At 39.5% G+C, this 14,049-nt stretch overlaps 1 protein-coding gene and 1 pseudogene across 5 annotated transcripts in view; one reads left to right on the forward strand and one right to left on the reverse strand.

The window, feature by feature from the left end:
* Positions 1-14,049, forward strand: part of LOC117519696 — a 366,295-nt pseudogene that overhangs the window by 152,552 nt on the left and 199,694 nt on the right.
* gria2b (glutamate receptor, ionotropic, AMPA 2b) overlaps positions 1-14,049 on the reverse strand; it is a 140,306-nt gene that overhangs the window by 69,751 nt on the left and 56,506 nt on the right. The gene's annotated exons all lie outside the window — the stretch shown is intronic.

The raw sequence follows: 14,049 nt of genomic DNA on the forward strand, positions 1-14,049 counted from the left end.
AAGATGCATTATCATCTTGAAAATGATTTCATCACCCCCAAACATCCTTTCAATTGTCCAAAATATCAACATAAACTTGTGCATTTATTGATGATGTAATGACAGCCATCTCCTCAGTGCCTTTACCTGACATGCAGCCCCATATCATCAATGACTATGGAAATTTACATGTTCTCTTCAGGCAGTCATCTTTATAAATCTCATTGGAAAGGCACCAAACAAAAGTTCCAGCATCATCACCTTGCCCAATGCAGATTCGAGATTCATCACTGAATATGACTTTCATCCAGTCATCCACAGTCCACAATTGCTTTTCCTTAGCCCATTGTAACCTTGTTTTTTTCTGTTTAGGTGTTAATGATGCCTTTCGTTTAGCTTTTCTGTATGTAAATCCCATTTCCTTTAGGCGGTTTCTTACAGTTCGGTCACAGACGTTGACTCCAGTTTCCTCCCATTCATTCCTCATTTGTTTTGTTGTACATTTTTCGATTTTTGAGACATATTGCTTTAAGTTTTCTGTCTTGACGCTTTGATGTCTTCCTTGGACTACCAGTATGTTTGCCTTTAACAACCTTTCTATGTTGTTTGTATTTGGTCCAGAGTTTAGACACAGCTGACTGTGAACAACCAACATCTTTTGCAACATTGCGTGATGATTTACTCTCTTTTAAGAGTTTGATAATCCTCTCCTTTGTTTCAATTGACATCTCTCGTGTTGGAGCCATGATTCATGTCAGTCCACTTGGTGCAACAGCTCTCCAAGGTGTGTTCACTCCTTTTTAGATGCAGACTAACGAGCAGATCTGATATGATGCAGGTGTTAGTTTTGGGGATGAAAATTTACAGGGTGATTCCATAATTTTTTCCTCAGAATTGAGTGAGTCCATATTTTTTTCCTCTGCTTGGTCTAAAAAAGTAACCGTTACTGACTGTCACAATCTTTTTTTCTTGATTTCTTATAGTGTTTCTTAAAGCCAGAAAGTTGCCATTTGAAATTACTTTAGTTTTGTGTCATGTCTGTGATCTGCTTTTTTTCTACAAAATTAAACAACTGAATGAACATCCTCCGAGGCCGGTGATTCCATAATTTTTGCCAGGGGTTGTATATTTGAGGCCTTTATTACGATCCTTTTTGTGCACATTACAACTCCACACAACTATAAAGAGACTTCTGTTTCAGTTTTTCTTGCAGCAGATTAATGGAGAGCTTTCCAGAAGCTCCACCAAGGGAATGCTTCAGCTCAGCAGTAGAAGATTCACTTTTCACCAGACAATATGTGAAACTTTTATGAGTTGGTCTATAACTTTTTGACCCAATTCGAATAAATCATGTTAAAATGTGATATGAATCAAAGAAATTACACATTAATTCTTCATATGGGGTGTCCATTTGCGCTGCACTCAATGATACTTTGCAATGGTCTTGCTCAATATGATGTCATTTTGTTCAGGCAGATCTTGTGTCCACATTATCCGTGTAAAAAAAAAAAAAAAAAAAAAGCCTGAAATTACCAATGAAGTGCTATAAAATCACAACATCAAAAACTCAAAGAAATATTATTTATTCTATATGAGAAAAGTAAGCCCCTTTGGCTGTTCTCTATTTATTTATAGGGTTTTGAAACATATGACAGTATTCTATGTCTGTATTCTAAAACAATGTATGAATGCATTACCAATGGAATAGAGACCATGGCAATAAGTTGCCAGTCTGTCTTGTTGAACTTGTTAAACCTTATGTGCCTTCTCGTACCTTGCAGTCAGAACTTGTGCTGGTAAAACAGAAGTCAGGGGGCTTTAGAGCATTTGCTTACTGTGCACCTGTTTATTTTATGCTCTTTATAATTAGTTTTGTGGTTTTATCTTATTTATTTACTTTGGCTGTTTTTTATATTTTCTTTGCACGTTGAATAGGGTCTAAAAATATAAATACAGAATGATGTAATTTCGTCATTTTTTATTCGAATTTAAAGTCAGATGATTTTCAATGTAAATTTAAAAATTCCTGTCGTAAAGTCTTGTGTTTCAATTTCAAACTACACAAGTTTTCTTCTTGTCTACTCTCTCAGTAATAGAACACATTTCTATTTTTGGAAGTATGCACTCTCTGAGTTCCCTGTTGTTGCAGTGCAAAGCCCCGACTGCATCAAATTAGCTTCTTAAAAACCAGAGGAACAGACAAAATTAAAATGCAAATATACTTTTAGAGATAAAAGCTAAAAATAATATAGAAAACCATATTAAAAATGTTACAAAGTGGATATAAAACAGTTCAGGTCAGGATCGGTGTGTGCACCACATGTAGACCTCACGGTGCTGTGGAGAGCAGCTTCAGCCTTAATTCTCCCAAGTAGACGTCTATCTACCATTTGTGTTTTACATGGGTGTCCCCTTTGTTCAGTTCAGTTGCAGTAGTCCTCAGTACTCAGGTACCTGCTTGCTTTGTCATGCCCAGTTTCATGGCTGTCATGTCACAGCTGAGGCTTCTTTGTGATGTATGTACCAAACCTCCAAATCTTAATTCTACTACAACTTCAGCTGCCTTTTAGATATCGCAGTTGCAAAGTGTTTAGGTTGTGCAAAAAATGTGCAAAAATCAACAACAGAAAATGAGTTTTCACCTTATTCCAGTCGTTATGGGCTTTCAAAATCTTTACTGAGCTGTTACCTTGAGTGAATTAGTGTTCACTGATAGCAGGGTTGGGCAGTTCACTGATTCCATCATCAGTCACTGGTGGCTGACTGCCATAATGATGTGGCGCCACCAACGTGGCACCACACCTCCTACCCTGCCATACACACTATTTCCATGGTTGCTTTGAGCTTACTGTAACGGTCGTAGCATAAGTATGTATGTATACAGACCCCCCCCCCCCCCCCCCCCCCCGCACGCACGCACACACACACACACACACACACACACACACACACACACACACACACACACACACACATATACACCCATGATGCCTGCAAGGTATGTTTCAGATAGTACCATAAATGTATATTTATTTGTTTGCTGGGGACATGTGCTGTACTTTGAGTATTGTTAGCTAGAAAGTGCATAAATAAAGGATGCTGGCGAGTATTTATTTCAATCTGACTTAGAAATGAATGAGACGCTGCAACCTCCGGTATTGAAAAATGAAGCCAACATGGATGTGCCAGAATCTGCAGTACATCAAATGGCCACTTGAGGCTGGTTCCAAAAAGTGAGTCAATCCCCATAGAGTCCCATGTTAAAATCTCCAACATCACAGCAAGAACAAACATGTATCCAACCTGATACAAAAACAAAAACCCAATTTTAGTCTCATCCCAATTATGACAACTCTGTGGGAGTGACTTTTTATATAACTCATGAGTTTAGCCTTTTTAAACCATAAAGTAATACATTCTATGTGGGGATGTGTTCAATTTTACTGTCAGGCTAGAAGCGTCTTTATGAGCATTTCAATGCAAATACGAGATAACTTTGCTTGGTGTGAGGGTAAATGGACTAATAGACTATTTAAGAATGCTGTGCTTCAGTATTTTAAATGAGTGAAATTTCAGTGTTATTTAATTTGCGTGTTAGCACCTTCAGCAATAGTTAAGATGCATCAGTAGCTGCGGGTGACATAAGGCAAACTGACAGTGTCACAGTGATTAAGGCTATTTTCCGCTCGTACATTGTAATACCCACACTCAAGCACTCATTAATAACATCACCACCCAGGTCACAAAAATTTAAATTTAATTAATCACCTGAAACCACTTTAAGGCTTGTTAGCCTTAGCGAGCTTGGTAACTTCAAGACTTTGGATGTCATTGTTCCCACTCAGGTCAAGCCATTCTTGTCCATGCTCCACCACTTACCCATTTGTCAAGAGGAGGAGTGAAAGAATAAGAGAGAAACTGTTCTGGTGCTGAAATTGAAAAAGTAGTCCTTATGAAGAGCATTATACAAACAAAGACTTGTTTAGATTTTTATTTATTTAATAATCTGTCCTCAGAGATGCGGACTGTTTTGCTGGAACCAGTGTAGCTCAGCCAAAGACTTATCAAATGTGGATTTTCATGTATCTCACTGCCTGACATAAACAGTGGAAAACTCCTTTTGCAGCTACGCTTGTGTTCACACAACATTAATATAACCTGCGGTAATTTCTATGGATCATTTTACAGAAAGTAAAAGGCACAAACTACGTTGATGCCTACACTCAGTATGGCACATTCCAAAGCAGAAAAAAATAATAAGGATGTTTGGTAATTACTTCACTCCACCTTCCCATATAAAGCCTGAATAATTTATGTAATAAGTGATTTATCAATCAATCATACTGCACATATTGTCAAACAAGTCCAGCTGCAATTTTACCTCCATCTCTGTCATGTGTGTCATTTCAATTCTGTCGCTTTCAGCAAGTGAGCTTGCTGAGTTTGATTAAAACTCCCTGAGTTCAGGATTAGAGGCTGGATATCCCTCTGATTACTCTGCAGCTTATTCCAAAGTGAACAGTTTGATAATTTGTTACTTTATTGCCAAATGCCTAAATTCACTTTGCTGTAATGGGCAAGTCATTTTCTGAGGAGTTTTGCTACTGCTGGAATGTGACAGCAAAATGAAGAGTACAGGTTGTTAGCAGGCAGAATGTCTATGGCTTTTTCTACAAAGAGAAATTAGGAACAGTTCAATCAAGTCCAAAAAAGCTGCCACAATCATTAACTCTTAGAAACAGGAGAGTAGAAAAAATCCTTTGAGCTCATGTCACATCCGACTGATTTTCAATGAAAGTCAGCCGTATTTGCCTTCAGAAATCAACTATAGAACTCAGCTTCAAGGGGAATTTAACAGGAAGAAGTGTGGTTATGTTTTATTTTGTGTTCCTGGCATTAGTCAGGGCATGATGAGCAAATGGTAGAAACAAATCTCATTACTGCTCACTGCTGGATGTATAAACTGTGGTTATTCCCCTCTCTATCTTTCTGTTAAAACTGATACAATTGAAAAAAAAAATGCAGCTTTCACTTCATCTGAGCAAATGCTCAAGGAAGATAAATACAGTGTCGATCTGGGAACTTGTAATCCCAACATTGTTTCCCAGACAATAGTGCACAGCTCATAATATGTTTGTGCATGTGTGTCTTATCTGTCCATATGGGTGTGAAGACATGAGCTGCTCTCAAAAAAAGTCTATTTAATTTACAGTCAGAAATATCAAAGCAAAATAACTTAAACAATTTATTCTTAACCTGAAGATGTATGTCCAAGAGAGTCCAAGAGAATTGTGATATGAAGATTTTGACACAGTTAGTGTTAATCATTTAGTAGTTTACAAAAAATAAAAAATAAAACTCTTTACAGTGTATGTTAGTTGTAAATAAGCCTGCCTGTTAACCCTCAAGCAACCAAGCTATTTTATTAACTAATATGGTAGGATAATTATAGCATCAAATATAGAAGAACCGATAACACAGATCTCAATGAACCCATCACTCATCCTTTGTAGCAATCCTGAGCTATTTTCATCCTCACTCTGGGAATCAAGAATCAGTTTCAATGCTATTCTAGGTCTGTTGGCTATGCTTCCTTGCAAAACAGTCAAATACAATGATTAAGGCCCCTTCACACATAATGCGAATTTGGTTGATTTGTGCAGAAAGTGTGCATGAAGCAGGAATCGTGTGCAAAACGTGTAATGTCGTAGCTGCTTCCAAAGCTTGAACACCTGTTGCTACAACTGTCTGCGCACACCAGCGGCTCAAAGAACAGAGTGTGCGGTGTGCGAGCCCATCGAACCCTCTCACGACAGGTGTCGGACAAATTCCAGCTGACATGCACAAACATCTAACACCGCTCGCATGGCACTTAGAAACTGTGTGCCCAGTCGCACTATTAACACAACAACAGTCAGCAGAGGATCACTGTCAAGGTGGATGTGAAATTTGTCTAAGTGCCCCCATGACTGTGAAGTTGCCGAGTGCACATGTGGAGTGCCAGAGTGTCGGCTCCCCCCAACAACAGCTGTTGGAACATCTCCGGTCCTGGACGTCACAGCTGCAGCACATGTCCCATGTTTTGACAGACACGCACATCTGTGTGCTTGTATGGAAATACATAAAAACATATATTGCTTTTGCAATGGGAGGAGAAACAGGCCGTCAATCCGTTTGGACATGCAGCAGGTGATCTGAATCTCAAGTCTCACAGGACACGCGTCTTGGACTGTGAGGGCTGTGAGCGGCACGCCGCACGACCAGGACAAGCCAACAGTATGACAAATACACCAGTTTCAGTCACGCATCAGCAGAAATACACCGTACCAAACAATGTTTGGTTAGTTATCACAGGGCTTTTTCTTTTCTTTTTTTTTTAGAACATACATTTATCTTCTTGTTGATTTTAGCCATTTCACACCCCTGTTACAAGACAGTGATTGTAGCGCAGTGGTAAAGTTTCCATCTGGTAATCAGCGTGTGTGGCTTAAAAAGAAAAAGAAAAGAAAGCTACAGGATGTAGCTTTCTTTTCTTTTTATTTAACCAGGGTTATTTAACAGCTTCTTCATGACTGTATGTCTGTGACCATGGGTCATGTACACAGGAACAGACAGATCAGATTTGTATTGCCCGCTTGATAAATGCGGTGATTTAATATGGTGTGTGGGTTTCTTTCATTTTAAATGCGCCCATCTCCTTCTTCATATCAGGCAGGTTCCTGCAGCTTTCACAGAACAGCGATCGTAACTCAGTGGTAAAGTTTCTGACTGGCAATCAGAAATTTTGGAAGCCGCGGGTTTGATTCCTGTGGGTGGCATGTAATTTTAATTTTTTTATTTTCAGCAGTAATCACATCGCACAGCTGCTATGAAAGCTCCTGTGTTCCCGCATGCACAAAACCATCACAGCATGCATTTTTTTTAATTCATTTTTTCTTCACAGCAGCTGCACAATGTGTAACCACATCGTGCAGCCACTGAGAGTGTGTTCCCGCATGCACCGGCATCATGCACGCCTGCCCATTGCGCGATGTTTCATGGTTCGATCATACGAGTTATTTCGCCGTGAGTCGCCCTAAGTTGTACTTTATTCGCACTATGTGTGAAGGGGCCCTTGGAGTTGACAAATTACAATACCATATGAAGCTAATATGTGTATGCCACGGACATGAACGAACGAAGCTCTTCAGCATCTCACCATGTCATTTAGGTCCTTCAGACTTTTTTTTAGTAAATGCTTCAGGGGAGCATTAGCATGGGTAAAACTGCGTCCTGAGATTCCCACCTTTTTAAGTGTTTTTCTTTATTTGCCTCTCACATGCCTGGAAGCTCCTCACCATCTAACCTTCTCATTTAGGTCCTTCAGGTTTTTTTCAGTAAAATGGTTCTTGGGAGCATGAGCGTAGCTAAAACCTTTCAGCTTTTTTTTAGGAGGGGGCTCCCAGACCCCTCGCCTTTTTGAACATTTTTCTTTTTTTGCCTTTCAGCTTCTGGGGGGAGTACTCCACAGACCCCTAATTACAGCCCTCTTAACCCCCTGTGACTTTAAGCATTTTTTTTAAATGTAGATGTAAATTAATATTAAAAGTTTTCAGCTTTTTGACAATAGGGCTGGATAGTATGGCCAAATTATCGTATCTCAATATAGTAATATCAATATGATATACGAAATGACTATGATTTAATACGAAGTGCAGCAACAGTGAAAATGAAACATTCTTAAACAAAACAGTAATAATACCACACTCATTTTGCACTCATCATAAGGTGAGGATACAGTGGCCTCCAAAAGTATTGGAACACTTGGAATTTCACACATTTTAATTTGTTTATGCCATTTCAAATACAAAAATACAAAAAAATATAAAGAATAAAAATTTCTAAAATGATCTTCCTCAAACTCAAACTGAAAGCAAATCTCTAAAACTTGATAAAACCTGTAAATAATAATCAGTTGTATTGCCAGTTTTCTTCAGGCAAGTCAGGGGATGGAAACATGAACATTTCTAGGTCCTTGAACATGTCTTAGACTTTATTTACATCAATTATTAAGAAATACAAAAGTTTCTTTCACCAAAACATCAAATCTAGACTTGCATCAGATGTACTTTCTGGCAAATTGTAGCTGAACGTTCAGGTCTTCTTTTTAAGAAAATCCTCCTCTACACCACTTCATCAGGAAGCTATATTTTATATTTTTAATTAATTTATATCACGTTGTAGACATTTGCTTTCAGTTTGAATTTAAGGAAGATAACTTTAGATTTATTTATTTATTTGTGTTTGAAATGGCAAATTAAAATGTGTGAAATACCAAGTGTTCCAATACTTTGAGGTAAACATTTTTTCTTCTTCTAGTAAGGTGGATGAAAACTTTTTTGTGGTACACAGCACCAACTACTGGACAGGAGGATTTCAAAATGCAGATTTTGAAAGGAGAGAAGGAGAAGCAGAAGGAGAGAGCATATTTCACCCATATTGGCCTCTCTTCATTGGCTCCCTGTTAATTCCAGAATAGAATTTAAAATTATTCTTCTTACTTATAAGGTTTTGAATAATCAGGTCCCATCTTATCTTAGGGACCTCATAGTACCATATCACCCCAATAGAGTGCTTTGCTCTCAGACTGCAGGCTTACTTGTAGTTCCTAGGGTTTGTAAGAGTAGAATGGGAGGCAGAGCCTTCAGCTTTCAGGTTCCTATCCTGTGGAACCAGCTCCCAATTCAGATCAGGGAGACAGACACCCTCTCTGCTTTTAAGATTAAGCTTAAAACTTTCCTTTTTGAAAAAGCTTATAGTTAGGGTTGGATCAGGTGACCCTGAACCATCCCTTAGTTATGCTGCTATAGACTTACACTGCTGGGGGGTTTCCCATGATGCACCCAGTGTTTCTTTTTATTCAACTCTTTTTGCTCTGTATGCACCACTCTGCTTTTAATCATTGGTGACTGATCTCTGCTCTCTTCCACAGCATGTCTTTTTCCTGATTCTCTCCCCTCAGCCCCAACCAGTCCCAGCAGAAGACTGCCCCTCCCTGAGCCTGCTTCTGCTGGAGGTTTCTTCCTGTTAAAAGGGAGTTTTCCTTCCCACTGTCACCAAGTGCTTGCTCATAGGGGGTCGTTTTGACCGTTGGGGTTTTTCTGTAATTAATGTATGGCTTTTGCCTTACAATGTAAAGCGCCTTGGGGCGATTGTTTGTTGTGATTTGGCGCTATATAAATAAAATTGATTTGATTTGATCTGATTTGATTTCAAAATGCATCTCTTTCAACCAGACGTGTAGTGCCGTAACATGTCAATCATCTGTGTCCAATCAGATTTCAGGAGAGTCCAGTGCAACCCTGGCCTCCGCTGTAGCTCCACTCTGCCAGGAAGTGTTTGACATTTGAACATTTCCTGTTTCACTGTGGACTCAAAATTTGACACTTACTGTTTCAGTGTGAACTAGCCACTGAGTTCCCACAAAATTCCATGGGATCTCATCTGTCAATCCAGGAAGTGTCAATCCAGGAAGTGTTTGACATTTCCTGTTTCACTGTGGACTCAAAATTTGGCACTTCTTGTTTGGGACTCCTGGTACCATGAGTGAGCTTTGCACCACTGTGTGATACTTCACTCGTATAATGTCGAAAATCTCATAGATCTTCCCGGGGGATCAAAAGTGACCCTGCACAAGTTTGGATTATACTTGCCACATGGATTGGCCGATCCTTGCAAAATTCTATGAACAAATGCAGGACAAATTGATTGACAAATTCATGGTAGGGAACTTTTTTTTAATGAAAATTAGAAAAAAATGGTGAAGAAAAAATATACGAGGTCTATTAGAAAAGTATCCTACCTTATTATTTTTTTCAAAAATCATATGGATTTGAATCACGTGTGATTGCGTCAGCCAAGCTTGAACCTTCGTGCGCATGCATGAGTTTTTTCACGCCTGTCGGTTGCGTCATTCGCCTGTGAGCAGGCTTTGAGTGAGGAGTGGTCCACCCCTCTCGTCATTTTTTTCATTGTTTAGGAATGGCTCAGAGACTGCCGCTTTGCTTCATCAAAAATTTTTCAGAAACTGTGAGGCACATCCAAGTGGACACCATTCGAGAAATTCAGATGGTTTTTGGTGAAAATTTTATGGGCTTCAAAGAGATTACGGAGTGTTACTGTTGCTTTAAGGATGGCCCAGAGAAACTGGTGGTACACCGCGCTCCGAAGCTGCCATCGACAGGCTGAGCGACCATTTCATTTCTAAACGGATGGCTGTATGGATCCGTGACCATCATGAGCAATTTCTCTGGTTATCACAAGAGCTGGACATCAACCATTTTCCGGCAGATTTCACTTTTAACAAGAGATTTTGCCATGGAAAGCCCAGCGGAGGCTTCGAGCATCACGATGGATTCGCTACTGGAACAAGACAAAACCACCTCCGTTTTGGTCTCACAGGACGGCTTTGAGATGGCGTTCAGACAGCTGTCGGTGGTTTTTCCATCGAGTGATTATCCGAGAAATTGTGGATGTGCCTGGACATGCCAGAACATGTCCTGTGAGGCTTCATCACGCCGTTGCTTTGTGCCATGCGGCACCGCTGTCTCAATGTGCCGAAAAAGTGCTGATATCCACGTCTTTTCACAATTCCTGTGCTAGCCAGATGACATCCCAGATAAAACACAGCATCCAGTTTGGAAATGAACGGCACATTCCACTGTTACAGGAGTTTTTGTCATGGAAAGAGGAGCAGAGGCTTCGCGCGTCGCGGCGGTGCCGCATGGCGCAAAGCAGCACCGTGATGAAGCCTCACAGGACATGTTCTGGCATGTCCATGCACATCCACAATTCCTCGGATTGTGGATGTCCTTAAAGTGACAGTAACACTCCATAATCTCTTTGAAGCCCACAAAATTTTCACCAAAAACCATCTGAATTTCTCGAATGGTGTCCACTTGGATGTGCCTCACAGTTTCTGAAAAAATTTGATGAAGCAAAGCGGCAATCTCTGAGCCATTCCTAAACAATGAAAAAAATGACGAGAGGGGTGGACCACTCCTCACTCAAAGCCTGCTCACAGGTGAATGACGCAACCGACAGGCGTGAAAAAACTCACGCATGCGCACGAAGGTTCAAGCTTGGCTGACGCAATCACACGTGATTCAAATCCATATGGTTTTTGAAAAAAATAATAAGGTTGGATACTTTTCTAATAGACCTCGTATGTCCAGGGTCATAAATGACCCCACCCTTGCTTGAGGGTTAATCATCTGTGTCAGAAATTTATATAATGCAATGCAGCAAATTTGTTTCTTAAAAGTCAAAAATTTTCAGTTCAGGGGAGGTGATGGGCTAGTGGTTAAGGTGTTGGGCTTGAATCCAGAACATCATGGGTTCAAATCCCTGCCTGACTGGAAAATCACTAAGGGCCCTTGGGCAAGGCCTTTAATCCCCTATTACTCCCGGTGTGTAGTGAGCGCCTTGTATGGCAGCACCCTGACATTGGGGTGAATGTGAGGCATAATTGTAAAGCGCTTTGAGCATCTGATGCAGATAGTAAAGCACGATATAAATGCAGTCCATTTACTATTCAGTTTTGCAAGTCTAACATAAAATGGTAATATGGATAAAGATAGTTTTCCTTGGTGGAGTTCTATGTTGGGCAATTGTGGGGTAAAATAATCTGCAATAAATGTGCAAATATGAATTTTAAACTAACTTTCAAGTGCTTCGCACATACATGTTATTTCACCTAAAACACTCAAAAGGAGGAACCAGAGGAACTGCTTAAAAATCATAACAATCACTCTTCTGACAGGACACAAATGCAAATTCAGACTTCAAGAAAACATACAGGTAACACAGCTGTGGCTAAAGAATAAAGGCTGCTTTCTTTAAGGTGGTGCTTTTGTCCTTCATTGTTTATCAATGTTGGACTGTTACACTCCCATTTCATGTCTTTTTTTGTATTGTGTTAGCATACTAAAGTAAGTTCAATAAAGAATGCAGTCATGTGAGTGGCATGAACTTGATCAGCTGATCTGCAGTGAGTAAACAATATTTTATTTGTACTGTGATAATGAATGGTGCTGCGGGACCGTATCAGTCAGAGAGACTGAGGCTGAATCCACAGGATGATGCAGAGAAAACAATTTAAAAAAAAACCCAACACTCACTACATCTACTAAGTTAAATATGGGATAGGATTTCTAGCTCGTAAAAAGTCATAGTTGTAGAGATGGTGGCCAAGCCATGAAGTGTGCTTGTTTCCAGAGTAGAAGGTTGCTGGTTCAAGGCTAGCTAGTGCTATGTGACTAAAAAGATTAATCCAGGTTTTGAGTATATTTCTTATTGTTACATGGGAAACAAGGTACCAGTAGATTCAGTAGATTCTCACAAATCCAACAAGACCAAGCATTCATGATATGCACACTCTTAAGGCTATGAAATTGGGCTATTAGTAAAAAAAAGCAGAAAAGAGGGTGTTCACAATAATAGTAGTGTGGCATTCAATCATTGAGTTCGTCAGTTTTGTGGAACAAACAGGTGTGAATCAGGTGTCCCCTATTTAAGGATGAAGCCAGCGCCTGTTGAACATGCTTTTCTCTTTGAAAGCCTGAGGAAAATGGGACGTTCAAGACATTGTTCAGAAGAACAGCGTAGTTTGATTAAAAAGTTGATTGGAGAGGGGAAAACTTATACACAGGTGCAAAAAATTATAGGCTGTTCATCTACAATGATCTCCAATGCTTTAAAATGGACAAAAAAAAAAAAAAAAAAAAAAACAGAGACGCGTGGAAGAAAATGGAAAACAACCATCAAAATGGATAGAAGAATAACCAGAATGTCAAAGGCTCACCCATTGATCAGCTCCAGGATGATCAAAGACAGTCTGGAGTTACCTGTAAGTGCTGTGACAGTTAGAAACGCCTGTGTGAAGCTAATTTATTTGCAAGAATCACCCACAAAGTCCCTCTGTTAAATAAAAGATGTGCAGAAGAGGTTACAATTTGCCAAAGAACACATCAACTGGCCTAAAGAGAAATGGAGGAATATTTTGTGGACTGATGAGAGTAAAATTGTTCTTTTTGAGTCCAAGGGCCGCAGACAGTTTGTGAGATGACCCCCAAACTCTGAATTCAAGCCACAGTTCACAGTGAAGACAGTGAAGCATGGTGGTGCAAGCATCATGATATGCGCAGGTTTCTCCTACTATGGTGTTGATACCTGGTATGCCATACCAGGTATCATGGATCAGTTTGGATATAACAAAATACTTGAAGGTCATGTTGCCTTATGCTGAAGAGGACATACCCTTGAAATGGGTGTTTCAACAAGACAATGACCCCAAGCAAACCAGTAAAGCAGCAAAATCTTGGTTCCAAACCAACAAAATGAATGCCTCGCAGATGTGAAGAAATCATGAAAAACTGTGGTTATACAACTAAATACTAGTTTAGTGATTCACAGGATTGCTAAAAAAGCAGTTTAAACATAATAGTTTTGAGTTTGTAGCATCAACAGCAGATGCTACTATTATTGTGAACACCCCCTTTTCTACTTTTTTTTTTTACTAATAGCCCAATTTCATAGACTTAAAAGTGTGCATATCATGAATGCTTGGTCTTGTTGGATTTGTGAGAATCTGCTGAATCTACTGGTACCTTGTTTCCCATGTAACAATAAGAAATATACTCAAAACCTGGATTAATCTTTTTAGTCACATAGCACTACTATTATTCTGAACACTACTGTACCTGTTCTCTGTGTAATGTGGAATTGCATCACGAAGGGTAATCTGGTGTAAGATTTGTGGGGTTACAACGCCAACAATTCCCATCCACCTATGACTTTACTGATTGAGGAAGATAAACTTACTTTACTTGACTTGTGTGAAGCGCCTTGAGGCAACATTTTTGTGATTTGGTGTTATATAAATGAAAATAAATTGAAAATGGAGTTGAAATACACTGCATGGAAAAACCAAATGTCTTTGCATTTAAAATTTTCACTTCTTTTAGTAAAAGCAACTCCAGGCATGTTGCTTAAATACAGACCACCAACATAAATTAGTCCATTTTTACTTCC

The sequence above is a fragment of the Thalassophryne amazonica genome, chromosome 11 (assembly GCF_902500255.1).
Source record: "Thalassophryne amazonica chromosome 11, fThaAma1.1, whole genome shotgun sequence".
Taxonomy (NCBI): Eukaryota; Metazoa; Chordata; class Actinopteri; order Batrachoidiformes; family Batrachoididae; genus Thalassophryne; species Thalassophryne amazonica.